Below are 13,500 nucleotides of genomic sequence, written 5' to 3'. Positions count from 1 at the left end.
TTTTGACACAAGGTCTCATAAAGATCGGCACATTCTCAAGCCTCAGCCTCCCAAGTACTGGGGTGGCAGCGTGTACCACCACACCCCTCTTATATAAAGTGATTTTTAAACATGAAAACGGGACAAGCAAGAACGGCTGAGGGGGTAAAGGGCTGACCACATGAATTTGATGACCTTAGTTTGATGCCCAGGATCCATGTAAAGATGGAAGGAGAGAAGCAGGACAGGGTGGTGCACTCCCTTAAGCCCAGCAGAGGCAGGGGGATCTCTGTGATTCTCAGGACAGCCAAGGCTTTTACACAAGATGGAAGGAGAGAACCAAATCCACATGTCCTCTGACTTCCACATTCATGCCATGGCATGTGTGCACTTCCTGCCACAGTCACAGACACAGACACGCACGCACGCGCAGAGGAAACAACATGTAAATAAATTTTAAACCATAACCGTGAAAATGCAACCATTTAGCCAGGCGGTGGTGGCACATGCATTTAATCCCAGCACTCGGGAGGCAGAGGTAGGCAGATCTCTGTGAGTTCGAGGCCAGCCTGGGCTACAGAGTGAGTTCTAGGAAAGGTGCAAAGCTACACAGAGAAACCCTGTCTCGAAAAACCAAAGAAAATGCAACCATTTATCTTCTCACTTAGAACTGCCCAGTGACTTCCTGTGGTCCCTTTCAAAGGCTGGCTTAATGGACCCTGTGTTAGTTAAAAGGCACTGCTCCTGGCTGGCCGCTGCGAGGAGAGTGCTGGAGGAGAGTCACGAGCCATGGTTACCTTTTTAGAGCTTTATTGGGATAGAAAGCGGGGAGAGAGGGAGAGGACAGACAGAAGGAAAGAGCGGGGCACACAGAGGGCCCACCCGCTTTTTAGGCTGGGACGCCGTCCCAGGCTGATGACGTAATGAAGGACAGAATCCTTACACCCTGGCCATCTGCAGTCGTTCCGACCCTCAGGCCTCATCCTCCACCTGGTCCCTCTGGTCCTTCTGCCGGGAGCAGCCTGTACACAGCTGGCTTCTCTCCTCCTCGTCTTAGGTGTCATTCCTAGAGGGGACCCCGCTTCCACAGCAGCTCCAGGCTTCAGTCCTGTTCATGGTGGGGTCTGCCAGGCTGAAACACAACTCAGGGGTCAGCCTGGAAATGTGGGGAGCCACCTGTGAGCAAGCAGGCCACTACTGACAGCAGAAGATGGGGGCAGAGGACACATGGTTAAACAAGCCACTGTGTAAGATGTTCAGGGGCCACCAGCAGAAGCACAGGTGCAGTAGAGCAGGACAGGACACATGTGTGATTGTCATGTGGCCCTCCCTAACTGGAAACGTCAGGGAGAGGGGTGGTCGAGAGTCAGCATGGAGGAGCTGTCCACCCCCATGCCATCTGAACTTCCTACTGTGGACCCAATGTTAGCTTAAATAATCGATGTCCACTGTCACCCCATGAGCTCCACTGCTTTCTGAGTAGGGACCTGTCTCCATCTGCAGCATCCACAGCCCATGCCTGCCCGGTGTTAAAAACACAGTGAATATCTGCAGAAAAATGATGGGCGAGGGAGTGTGACATCATGCCCTTCTCCTTGGAAGTCAAGCCTTACTGTAACTGGGGCTTTATCAAAGCATTGGTGGTGTTCCTCCGTCCAGCCTCCCTCATAAGCCGTAAGAGTTAGGAGGGCTAGGGCAGCTCACGCTGTAGAAAGTGGGCCTGGGACAAACAGTCCGGCAGACCCCTCATCAGTTTCTCAGAGTCAGCATCACCTCAAGACTCTAGAGTGGGCAGAGCGAACCAGCAGAGCATTATATAGCAGATAGGGAAACTGAGGCCAGACAGGCCCCTCAGTATCATCTCGATGCCCTTCCCGAGCTGCCATTAACATTCATCTTCTCTACAACAAGTATAGTTGTAGAACACTGCCCTGCCCCCACAGTGCTGTGCCAGGAGTCCCAAGGCACCCCAAAGTACAAAAGGTTATGAGGCATATGGAAGGAACCACTTTCAGCTCTTAGCGGTAGTTTGTTTCATAGATGCCAGAGACACTGCCCCAGGAAAAAATGAACATGATAAACTATTTCCCCAGCTACTGGACATGTCACCCCTTTCTCTGTTGTGAAATCTACAACAGAAATGGGATGTAGCACCATTTCTACAGACTCTGGTTCTTTCCTTTCTTTTTCAAGATTTATTTATTTTAATTTATGTGTACGGGTATTTTGCCTGCATGCACAGATATGTGCACCACATGCATGCCTGGTGTGATGGATCCCTGGAACTAGATCCATCTGGACAGTTGTGAACAGTCATGTAGGTGCTGGGAATTGAACCTGGGTCCTCTAAAGGAGTAGCCAATGCTCCTAACCACTGAGCCACCTTTTTAGTCCCCTGGACTCTGGTTCTTATACACACATAAAGCACATCAAATAGATAGCTGTGCATGTGTGTGTGACTGTGGGTGGACGTCTAATACCAATGGGCTCCATGGGACAGGGACAGGCTAAAGTTACATTTTTGGTACATATCATAGGATTAGTAGTGTGATGAGTGGATGGATGAGTAGATGGGTTGGGGTAGATGAATGGGTGGGTGAAGGGATGGGTAAATAAATGGGTGGGCATATGGTTAGGTGGCTGGGTAGATGGATAAGTGATAGATGAATAGATGTGTGAATGGGTGGACAGATGAATGAGTGGGCAGATGAGTGAGTGGATAAGTAGATAGAGGTCTAAATTCACAGATGTGGGGAGGGATGCATGGATGAATAGCTGAGGCCTGTGATGTGAAATATATTGTCAAAATCTTAAAAGGTCACTGGAGAGATGGACCAGTGGTTAAGATCCCTTACTGCTCTTGCCGAGGACCTGAGTTTGATTCCCAGCACCCACGCTGGGTGGCTCGCAACCACTTGTAACATCAGCTCCAAAGGAGCCTATACCTCTGGCCTCTGAGGGCACCTGCACTCACATACCATAACCCTACACAAACACACACAAAGATACATAATTTAAAACATAACTTAAAGCCCTGTTGATGGTGGCCCATGCCTTTAATCCCAGCACTTGAGAGGCAGAGGCAGGTGGATCTCTGAGTTCGAGGCCAGCCTGGTCTACAGAGTGAGTTCCAGGACAGTCAGGCTACACAGAGAAACCCTGTCTTGAAAAACAAATTAATCAATTAATTAATAATTAAAATAAAAGAAATTGATTGTGACACTTTTTTGCTTTTCTAAAAGGCATGTGCCACCACCACCCGGCTTGATTTATTTATTTATTATGTATATAGTGTTCTGTCCACATGTATGCCTGAAGGCTAGAAGAGGGCACCAGATCTCATTACAGATGGTTGTGAGCCATCATGTGGATGCTGGGAACTGAACTGAGGACCTCTAGAAGAGCAGCCAGTGCTCTTAACCACTGAGCTATCTCTCCAGCCACGCTTTTGTTTTTTTTTGAGACAGGGTTTCTCTGTGTCACTCTGACTGCTCTGGAACTCTCTCTGTAGACCAGGCTGGCCTCGAACTCAGAGATCCGCCTGCTTCTGCCTCCTGAGCACTGGATTAAAGGTGTGCTCCACCACTGCCCGGCTGACTGATCCTTCAACCCTTCTGTTCCATATGAGTAAGGCAGAGAAGTGGACAAAGGAAATGGAGCAGAGAGCACTCTGGTTTTTGGAAGATGTTCTTAACTGCTTGGCAGCTCCCACCGGTGAGCTTTTTCCTTCTTGTGGGAAAAGAATATTGAAGAATATTGGCAGAAGATCAACGATTCTTGCCCACAGGAATCAGGATTTCTGGACCAACAAAATGAAGTCACGGACGGGAAGGAAGCTGCCTAGGGCTCAGGGCCACCTCCCACCTTACCTGGTGTCTCCAAAAGGACAAAGCAACAAAGAAAAGGGCCGCCCACGCAGCCACTGGCTCAAGCCACCAACTCTTGATGCCCTTTCCCAGGCCTGATGGAAAAGGAGGGACAAGGGAACCACAGCAAGCTCCCACAATCACCTGTGACATTGACCCTCATGCATTTCTGTACGCTTTTTCTCTTCATTTTTTTTTCCCTTTCTTTTCTTTTTTGAGACAGGGTTTCTCTGTGTAGCTTTGGAGCCTTTACTGGATCTCACTCTGTAGACCAGGCTGGCCTTGAACTTACAGAGATCCACCTGCCTCTGCCTCCCGAGTGCTGGGATTAAAGGCGAGCGCCACCACCGCGAGGCTTCTCTTCACTCTTGTGGCGATATTTTATTTGTGCTCTAAGAAATATCAGAGTATTTGTATCAGAGGTATCCCGGGTATCAGAGGACAAAGCCAGCCACTATATTAAACATAGAGGTCAGGCAGTGGTAGCACACGCCTTTAATCCTAGCATTCGGGAGGCAGAGATTCATCTGGATCTCTGTGAGTTCAAGGCCACACTGGGAACAGAGCCAAGTGTGATGGTACATGCCTTTAATCCCAGCACTAGTTAACCATAGAGACCTGGAGGTCTGTACAGAGAGACAGGAAGTGATAGAGCTGGGCAGAAAGAGGAAGTGATGTAGCTGGGCGGAGAGAGGAAGTAAGATGGCAGGGCACAGGAAGGTATACAGGCGTGAGTATACAGGAAGCAGCTCTCTTGGGCTGAGGATTTCCTAGTGGTAAGAATTTGTGGGTGGCTTGTTTTATTCCTCTGATCTTTCAGCTTTCACCCCAATATCTGGCTCCGGGTTTTTTTATTAATAAGACCGTTTAGCAATTTGTGTTACACAATCTCACTATGACACCCCTGTGGCCCAGGCCAGTCTCAAACTCTCCTGCCTCAGCTGGAGCCTGGTATCAGCCATAGGCCCTCACAGGGGACTTGACTCCTATTAAGGTTAACTGTCACTCATATCTATCATTGAGCCATACCTCAGAATCCAGCCCTGTTTCTGTGATTTATTTCATTGTTACCATATAGTAATTGCACATAATGGGCTTCACTATGACATTTTCATGCATGCATATAGAGTGTTTTGATTAAGTTCACCCCTTCCCTTCCTTGATCCTCTCCCCTCTACTCTCCTCCTTTATTATTATTTTTAATGACCCAGTTTCATTAGAGTTGCTACAGGAGCATGGACAACATATAAGCCACCATATGTCACTGAAGAAAACAGCCTCCCCTTTCTCTATTGAGATGGGGTTCCACTCTGTGCCCAGGAAGCCTCAAGCTCAAAGAATCCCTCATCCTCCACCTCCTTTCAGTATGCTGGGTCACAGTCTGTACCAGCCCAGGCTGGTATTGAACTTGCCGTGCAGACAAGTGTTTGGTTGGAATCTCCATCTCACTTCTCCGTGATTCGCAAAGTTCCATTCCTGTCTCTCTCCAAACCCGCCCACTCAGAGAGTCTCAGACCTCAGGAAAGGCACGGAAAAGCCCAGTTCCACATTCTTGGTGGCTGCTTGCAGCTTCCTCCCCTGAAGCTGCCAGCCACTCAAGTCCCCACCTAAAGTGCTCAGCTTTTGATCATACTTGGCACAAACCCAGCTTGTGGCAAACACATCATCACCCCTACAACCTATAAAGTCTCCCTGCTTTTGTCTGTGGGGCGTGGCTTCTCTGGCCTCAATCTCTGGGACCAGAGAGTCTCCCAGAAATTGCTTTGCTTAAATAAACTTGTTATACTTTTTCAGTTTGGCTTAATCTGGCTAACTGTGTTGGAGAAACCTATTGGGGGGGGGGCAGAAAACCTATAACAAGGATGATCTTGAACTTCTTTTTTGTTGTTGTATGTTTTGTTTTGGTTTTGGTTTTTGGGGACAGGGTTTCTCTGTGTAGTCCCAAGCTGCCCTGGAACTTGCTCTGTAGACTGTGCTGGCCTCGAACTCACAGAAGTCCACCTGCCTCTGCCTCCCAAGTGCTGGGATTATAGGTATGCACCACCACAGCCTGGGCTAGACCTTGACTTTCTGATTCTGCTACTTCAATATTTTGAGTGCTGGGATGACAGATGTGCACTCCCAGGCTTGGCTCCAAGTTCTTTTTCAGTTATAAACTAACCCACATCAGAGGCGAAATGATGATCCACTTGAAAACCCATCACATCTCAGTGGTTTGGTTGCTGCCTACACACACAAACACACACACACACACACACACACACTCACACAGGATAGAACCTAGGGCTTCAGGCACTCTAGGCAAGTGCTCTACCTACCCAGGGTGTTGTTTTTCTGTCACCTTACCGGGGCATCTGAACCTACTGATATTTTAACTACCATCTGCACCCCGCCTCTCCAAAGTCAGCACCCCACTGCTCAGACCAGACTGAGGCCTGGTGGGATTGGTTCAGTCACAGCCACCAAATGTAGGTTTTTAACTAAGTCTGTTTGTTGTTCTTTGTGCCAACAAAGACAGAGTCAGATGTTGGGGTGAAAACCTGCTAGGTCAGAGAAGCTGAGAAGCAACCAGAGACCCAGCAACAGAATGAACATCTCTCCACCTGTCCCAAACCAAAAAGACCGATAATCTCTAAATCCTTCCCTACGCCTTCCTGTGCGTCTCTCTATCCATATTCTTGGGTCTTCTGTACTCTCTAGGGCTAATTCTTGTCAACTAGTCACTGGCTTCGCCCCCTGATCCAAGGTTCATGTTATTAATACAGTGAGATTAATATCCCGCAATACCAGGGGTTACATTCCTCAGGCCTCTCAGTTTCATTTTCCTGTGTTTTCAGGAATTTTTTTCCTCAGTCTGTGGAGCTTTAGTGATGGGTGGGGAAGGCATTGGTTGCAGGGAGCTCCCATGTTCATAGTTAGATGGGGCATCTCCACACTTGAGTGCAATGCTCTGCACCGTCACACAGACACACAGACAGACACACAGACACACAGACAGACACACAGACACACACACACACACACACACACACACACACACACACACACACACGGCTATAACAAGCAAAATGCTTCTGAATATTGCCAAATGTCACCTAGTGAAAGGGGACCTTCCCCCTGTTCTACAAGCCTAAGTCTCTGCTGTCACTTGGTCACATGACTTCTCCTGGGGTATTTATTGTCTCAGTGTCTTTTCCTGTGCTGAGACCAAATGCACTGACAGAGCAGTTTAAGGATGAAAAGGCTTATTTCGGTTTAGAGTTCAAGATACGGTCGATCATGGCAGAGAAGTCTAAATGGCAGGAGTTTGAAGAAGCTGACTACATGACAACAGAAGTCAAGAGACAGGGACTAACACATGCCCACCAGAGCGCAGCCTCCCTTCTCCATCTTGTACAGTCCAGGATCCCCCTTGCTGGAGAATGGTCCAATTAAGATGTCTTCCCACATCAGTTAGCACAATCAAGGTAACCACCCCAGGCATGCCCAGAGTCGCCGCTGAGTCTAGATTCTGTCCCGTTGTTAACACTAACCATAAAGAGGGCCATGGTAAATCAGAGCTCAGCGTGGCGAGCCAGCTAGTTTGCTGGATTTGTTGCAGCGTCCTGAAGCCTTGTAGCTGCAGCCCTGGAGAGCCACCAGCGTGGGCAGCAACTCGTGAGAGCTGCAGGGACCAGTGGTTCCCAACCTTCCCAATGCTGCGACCCTTTCATACAGTTCATGCTGTGTGACCCCCAACCATAAAATCATTTTCGTTGCTACTTCATAACTGTCATTTTGCTACTGTTATGAATCATAACGTAAACATCTGTGTTTTCTGATGGCCTTGGCCAGCCCTGGTGAACGGGTTCTTGGACCCCAAAGGAGTCGTGACCCAGAGGCTGAGAACCGCTGTCAAAGACAGTCTGCCCTTTCTGTCAGCCTTCTTCCTCCTCCTCGAGAGCCTTCCCAAAGTCCGTGCATCTGGGCAGGATGACCTCGTGGTGGGGGTGAGGGAGAGAGTGGCTGCAATGTCCCCATCCTCATCCTGGCCTCCCATGGGTGATTCCAACTGCTCTGCTCTGATGTCGACACAGGAACAGCCTTGCCGATCCTGAAGGGACAGTCCTCCATAACCTACTCCTGAGGGCTCACAGAGAAGAAGCCTTTAGGTCAGGTTGTGAGGAAGCAGGGCCGCACCTCAGGCCTGACTCCATCCTTGAGAGTACCCCCTGAGGAGAAAGAGGTGAACCCTGGAAAAGAGGCCAGTCTATAAGGATCCACTGTTCTCACTATTTTCACCATTTTGAAGAGACTGTCCTTCAGCACACCCCTTCCTGTGTGTGTCTGCAAACACACACACACACACACACACACACACACACACACACACACACACACACACGTTTTCATTCCTGGAAGCAGAGTGGACATTTTGCTAGAAGGAGCATGGATCAGGAGGCCCTTACTCACTCATCCCTTGGAGCCCAGGAGAAATGCCAAATTCCAGAAGTCACTGTATTTTGTTTACAGCTGCTTCAAAGGTGTTAATGGTGTCTGTCACCCAGCCTGGCAGTGAGGTCCTCAGCTCTACCAACAAAACAGATTGGCACCAAGCTTTCTCCCTACCCCCTTCACTCTTACTTATCCATCCCCCCCTCCCATCTCCTGGAATGACTGACAGCGCTTCCCTGTGGTCAGTACAACTCGTTTCTTCCCCAGCAGCTGGAATCCCCAGCTTGCTGCTGAAGCAGGGCCTGGGGTGTAGCTCAGTGTCCAGGATTTGATAGCAGCACAGAGCCGGGGCTTGATCCTTACAGGCAATAAATTAGTGCAAGCTGAGCCTGAACCTGCTTTAGCCTGAGCTCTGCAGTGCTTGGCCGGCACCCCGGCTACTCTGGACTGGGCTGCCTGGGCAGGTCCATCACTCCAGCCACTCTGGAGGCTGAGGCAGGAGGAACAAGTTCAAGTCCTGCCTGGGCTACAGAGCTAGCCTGTGCAACCTAGTGAGACCTTTTGTATAAATTTAAAAAAAGAGAGAGAGAGAGAGATGCCAGAAGGTGGTGGTGCACTCCTTTAATCCCGGCACTTGGGAGACAGAGGCAGGAGGATCTCTGTGAGTTTGAGGCCAGCCTGGTCTACAGAGCAAGTGCAGGATAGCCAGAGCTACACAGAGAAACCTTGTCTTAAAAACTTTATTAATAATAATAAGAGGAGGAGGGGAAGGAGGAGAAGAGGGAGGAGGAGGAAGAGGAGGAGGGGGAGGAGGAGGGGGAGGAGTAGGAGAAGGGGGAGGAGGAGGGGGAGGAGGAAGAGGAGGAGGCTGCAGCTATGGCTCAACAGAAAAAACTCTTGCCTGGCATGTACAAGGCCCAGGTCCACTAAAAGACAACAACAAACTGCTCTACTTACAGCCAAGCTGCAGACGGAATAAAATCCAAGCCCTCTCCAGGGTCGGTGAGTCCCATGAGGGGGTGTAGCCCCCCTGTGCCTCTCTTTCTCGGCCTCTGCTCCACTCCTGAGTGACTTCTTGCCCTGGCTTTTGTGCCTAGCTACTCTTGTCGCTTGGGGCGTGGGGCGATGTCCCTTCTTTCCAGCCATTTACCATGACCACACCCACAGAGACTTGCATGGCGCTGCCCACCTTCCTTAGGTCTTGAGTTTCCTTCTCCAAGCCCTGAACTCCAACAGCTCTGTGCGTCTTGGATCATTCTCTGCCACTTCATGTCCAACCTAGAAGACTGAGGACAATTAATGCAAAAGAACCAATACCTGCTTGGGAAGTGCAAAGGTCTGAAAACCTGAGCACTGTCAGGGTCCCACACCCAACCAGCATCATTTGGCCTTGGTTTTCTTGTTTTGTTTCATTTCTTTTCTTTTTCGGAGACAGGGTCTGGTGTTGAACTTTTTTTTTTTTAATTTTATTTATTTTTTATATTGGCCATTCAGCTCTTTATTAGACCATCAGGTGTTTTAGACAGACACAGTATCACAGCTTCACAGAGTTAAACAAATGCAGCATAAACAAAAGTAACACACCTTAAAATAATATTCTACAACAGAAAAAGAACAAAAGAAAAAAATCCTGCATTGTTACAGGGTTTTACACAATGTTGAACGCTTTCTATATTCTTGGAGGAGGTCTGCCTGAGCTGCAGCCGCCGAGAGGCTCTCAAGTTTATTCTATCCTGGGGATGGAGCCCAGGGTTCCCTGCAAGCTAGGCAAGCACACCTCAGCCCCCATAACCAGAAAGACTTTACTATGGAGTAATGGCTTCGGACCAATCACCCGGACGCCACTCTGTGAGACCCTCTGCCTGAGCTGCAGCTGCCGAGAGGGTGCCAGCAACCCTGTCAGAACCCAGTGAAGTTAGGTGGACAGGGCGTGGCAGCTAGACCCAAACAAGTCCAGCTCCCAGCCTAGAGGCCAGCCTCAGGTTTCTGCAGCCACAGAAGGCACAGAAGAGTGGTGCCACACACCTAACCCTTCAGTCAGAAGAAGTCACTGGTCTTAGCACCTGCTATATTTTGAGCCTGGAGCAGGCGAGCAGTAGACTGGGTGATGTTTGCCCTCTTCTAAGAGTCCCAATTTTTACAAGGGATGAAGCAACAGGCTCAGAGGGGTAAAGAGAGTTGCTTAAGGCCACACAGCCTGATCTACCTGCTGGGGACAGAGCTCCCGGCACTAGCCATATCAACCGCATGTCCAAGACAGTCTTCTGTGTAGTCCTGGCTTTGGGATGGGAATGAGTCAGCAGCCTGCTTTCCATCCAGAGAACAGGACTCATTCCCTACCACATTCAGAGTTCACTTACTTGACGGAGGGTTTCTTAGCTCAGAAGAATGCTTGAATGGTATGCTCAAGCCCTGGGTTCAGTCACTTGCAGTGAGTAAACTGGGCTTGGTGGTGGTGGTGGTGGTGGTGGTGGTGGTGGTGGTGGTAGTAATAGTGCACCTCTGTCTTCAGGAGTTCAAGGCCAGCCTGAGCTATGTGAGACATGGTCTCAACAAAATAGTTCATTTACTTCAGTGATCCTTTACCAAGTTCCTGAGGAAGGCTGAATGCCAGCTCACACTGCAGGCCACAGCCAGAAAGTTCAAACTGGTGCCAGCTGTGGGCCAGACTGTGGAATGCACAGGATTGATATCCAGAAATGCCAAGAGAACACAGCCAAACCTGTGTTCTCGGTGGGTAGCATGACTACTCACTCGTAGGCTGACTGGGGCCGGGCTGGTTGTTTTGTAGAGCCGCTGCTCCTGTCCATTTTATTTTATTCATTTGTCTGGTGTCTCATTGTTGTTTTGTTTTTGAGACAGGGTCTCACTATGACACCAGGCTGGCCTGGAACTCACAGAGATCCACCTGCCTCTGTGATCCTAAGTGCTGGGATTATAGGAGAACACCACTATATATAGCTTGTTTTCATTTAGTTTTGTTTGAGTTTTTCATTTTGCTTTGTGAAGAGATCTTTCTAGGTAGCCCAGGCTGTCTCTCAACTCAGGGTGATGCTCTTGTCTTTGCCTCTGGAGCACTGAAATTATAGGCATGTGCCACTTACCTGACATGCTCTTGGTTTGTTTTTTGAGATAGAGTTTATCTGTGTAGCTTTGGTGCCTGTCCTGTCCTGGAACTCGCTCTGTAGACCAGGCTGGCCTCGAACTCACAGAGATCCACCTGCCTCTGCCTCCCGAGTGCTGGGATTAAAGGCGTGTGCCACCACGCCCGGTTTGTTTTTTTTGTTAGGTTTTGAGACAGGGTCTCCCTAGATAGCCCCGACTGGCCTGTAAGTTGCCATGAAGACCAGCTTGACCTTGAATTCATGGAAATCCACCTATCTCTGTCTTGTGACTGCTGCGATTAAAGGTGGGCCCCCCACCCCCAGCTTTGTAAAGTAAATAATGTAAAAACTGGGTGATTTTTCTTTTTCTTTTATCTTTTCTTTCTTTCTTTCTTTCTTTCTTTCTTTCTTTCTTTCTTTCTTTCTTTCTTTTTTTTTTTTTTTTTTTGATAAGGTATTACTCTGCTCCCAGGCTGGTTTATAATTTCTGGCTCAAGTAATCCCCCTGTCTCAGCCTCCCCAGTAGCTAACACTGCAATCATAGGCCTCTAAGCCTGCTTATTTTTAACTTTTTTCCCTTGTGTATGTGGTGTGCATACATATGTGTGTGTTTTCATGCACATGGTCACATATACAGTTGCCTGTGCACACAATAATAGGCATGTGTGTGGAGGCCTGAGGCTGACATCTGAGATTTTCCTGGATTGTTCTCTATCTTACATCTTCAATTAGGGTATCTCAACTGATCCCCAAAATTCAGCTATCATATCTAGACAGATTGCCCCAGGGACCTAAGTCTTTTGTTTTGTTTTTGGTTTTTTGAGACAGGATTTTTCTATGTAGTCCTGGCTGTCCTGGAACTCACTCTGTAGGTGAGATGAGCATCAAACTCAGAGATCTGCCTGCTTCTGCCTCTGGGTGCACTACCACCTCCTGGCTCAAGTATTCATCTATGAGCGTCAGAATTTCAGTCAGTCTGTCTGTCATACAGTCCATCAGTAAGTCACAGGTGCCATAGAAGCTGGAATTTGAACTCAGACCCTCATATTTGAGTAGAGATCTCCCCAGTCCCTAGTTTATATATGTGTTTTTAAATTATGATTTCTTATTTTCTGTGCATTATTGTTTTGCCTGCATGAATGTCTGTATACCACATGCTTGCCTGGTGCCGAAGGTGTGTGGCATGTGGGGGGGGCATATAGGTCAAAGGACAACACTGGGGGAGTTAGCTTTCGGCTTCCACCCTGGGTTCTGGGGATTGAATTCATTCAGGTCGCCTGTTTTTCACAGCAAGCATTTTTTTTTTTTTTAACCTTATGAGCTATCCCACCCGCCCGGTTTTTACATTATTTAATGGTTGAAAAAACACTGAAGCAAGAATGTTTCCAGACAGCTGAAAATTATGTGAAATTCAAGTTCTCCTCTGCGAATCCAACCTTGCTGTCACACAGCCGCACGTGCAGTCACAGGAGGTCTCAGGAGACCCCTGCTCCCACCCGGGTTAGAACCAGCTGCCCTTTTACCAGTCCACCCAATTCAGCCCCAGGCTGGACAGCGTTGGGAACACAGGCTTCCTCTCAGAGCTTGTGTGCTGGGAGAACAAGACGAAAGCAAAAGCGCTGACTCTGAAAGCTCTGGTCCACATCAGGGGAGATGGCAGGAAGTGGCTGGGGAGACCGCCTGGCCTTGAGAGACAACGGAGGAAGGGGTGTCTCCAAGGCAACAGCGGCAGGTGCAAAGGTACTGAGGCAGGAGGAGCTGGGGTCCAGTTTGGGTCAGAAGTGAGACTGGCAGGGAGCGAGTGCAGGATGCTGTGAGTCAGTCCGGGCCGGATGAGACCAGACACTAAGGAAACAGTGCATGGCAAGGTGTGGCCCCATTATTGCCCTGTGGCTTGGGCTGCCTGATGGGGAAAAGCCCATAGTGGGCAGAGGGCACTCAGGACACCTGGCTGGATGAGTGGTGGCTGTGGGTGGAGGAGGTCGTGCTGGAGATGGCATGATTCAGTGACAGCCTGGCCTGACACTTCCATCAGGTGGGAAAGTTGAGGAAGTAACCAGCACCCCACTCTATCATTCTGCAAAACTCTGTGTGTGTGTGTGTGTGTGTGTGTGTGT

This window comes from Peromyscus leucopus, chromosome 4 (genome assembly GCF_004664715.2).
Source record: "Peromyscus leucopus breed LL Stock chromosome 4, UCI_PerLeu_2.1, whole genome shotgun sequence".
In the NCBI taxonomy this organism is placed as follows: Eukaryota; Metazoa; Chordata; class Mammalia; order Rodentia; family Cricetidae; genus Peromyscus; species Peromyscus leucopus.
This window is presented reverse-complemented; position numbering follows the sequence as displayed.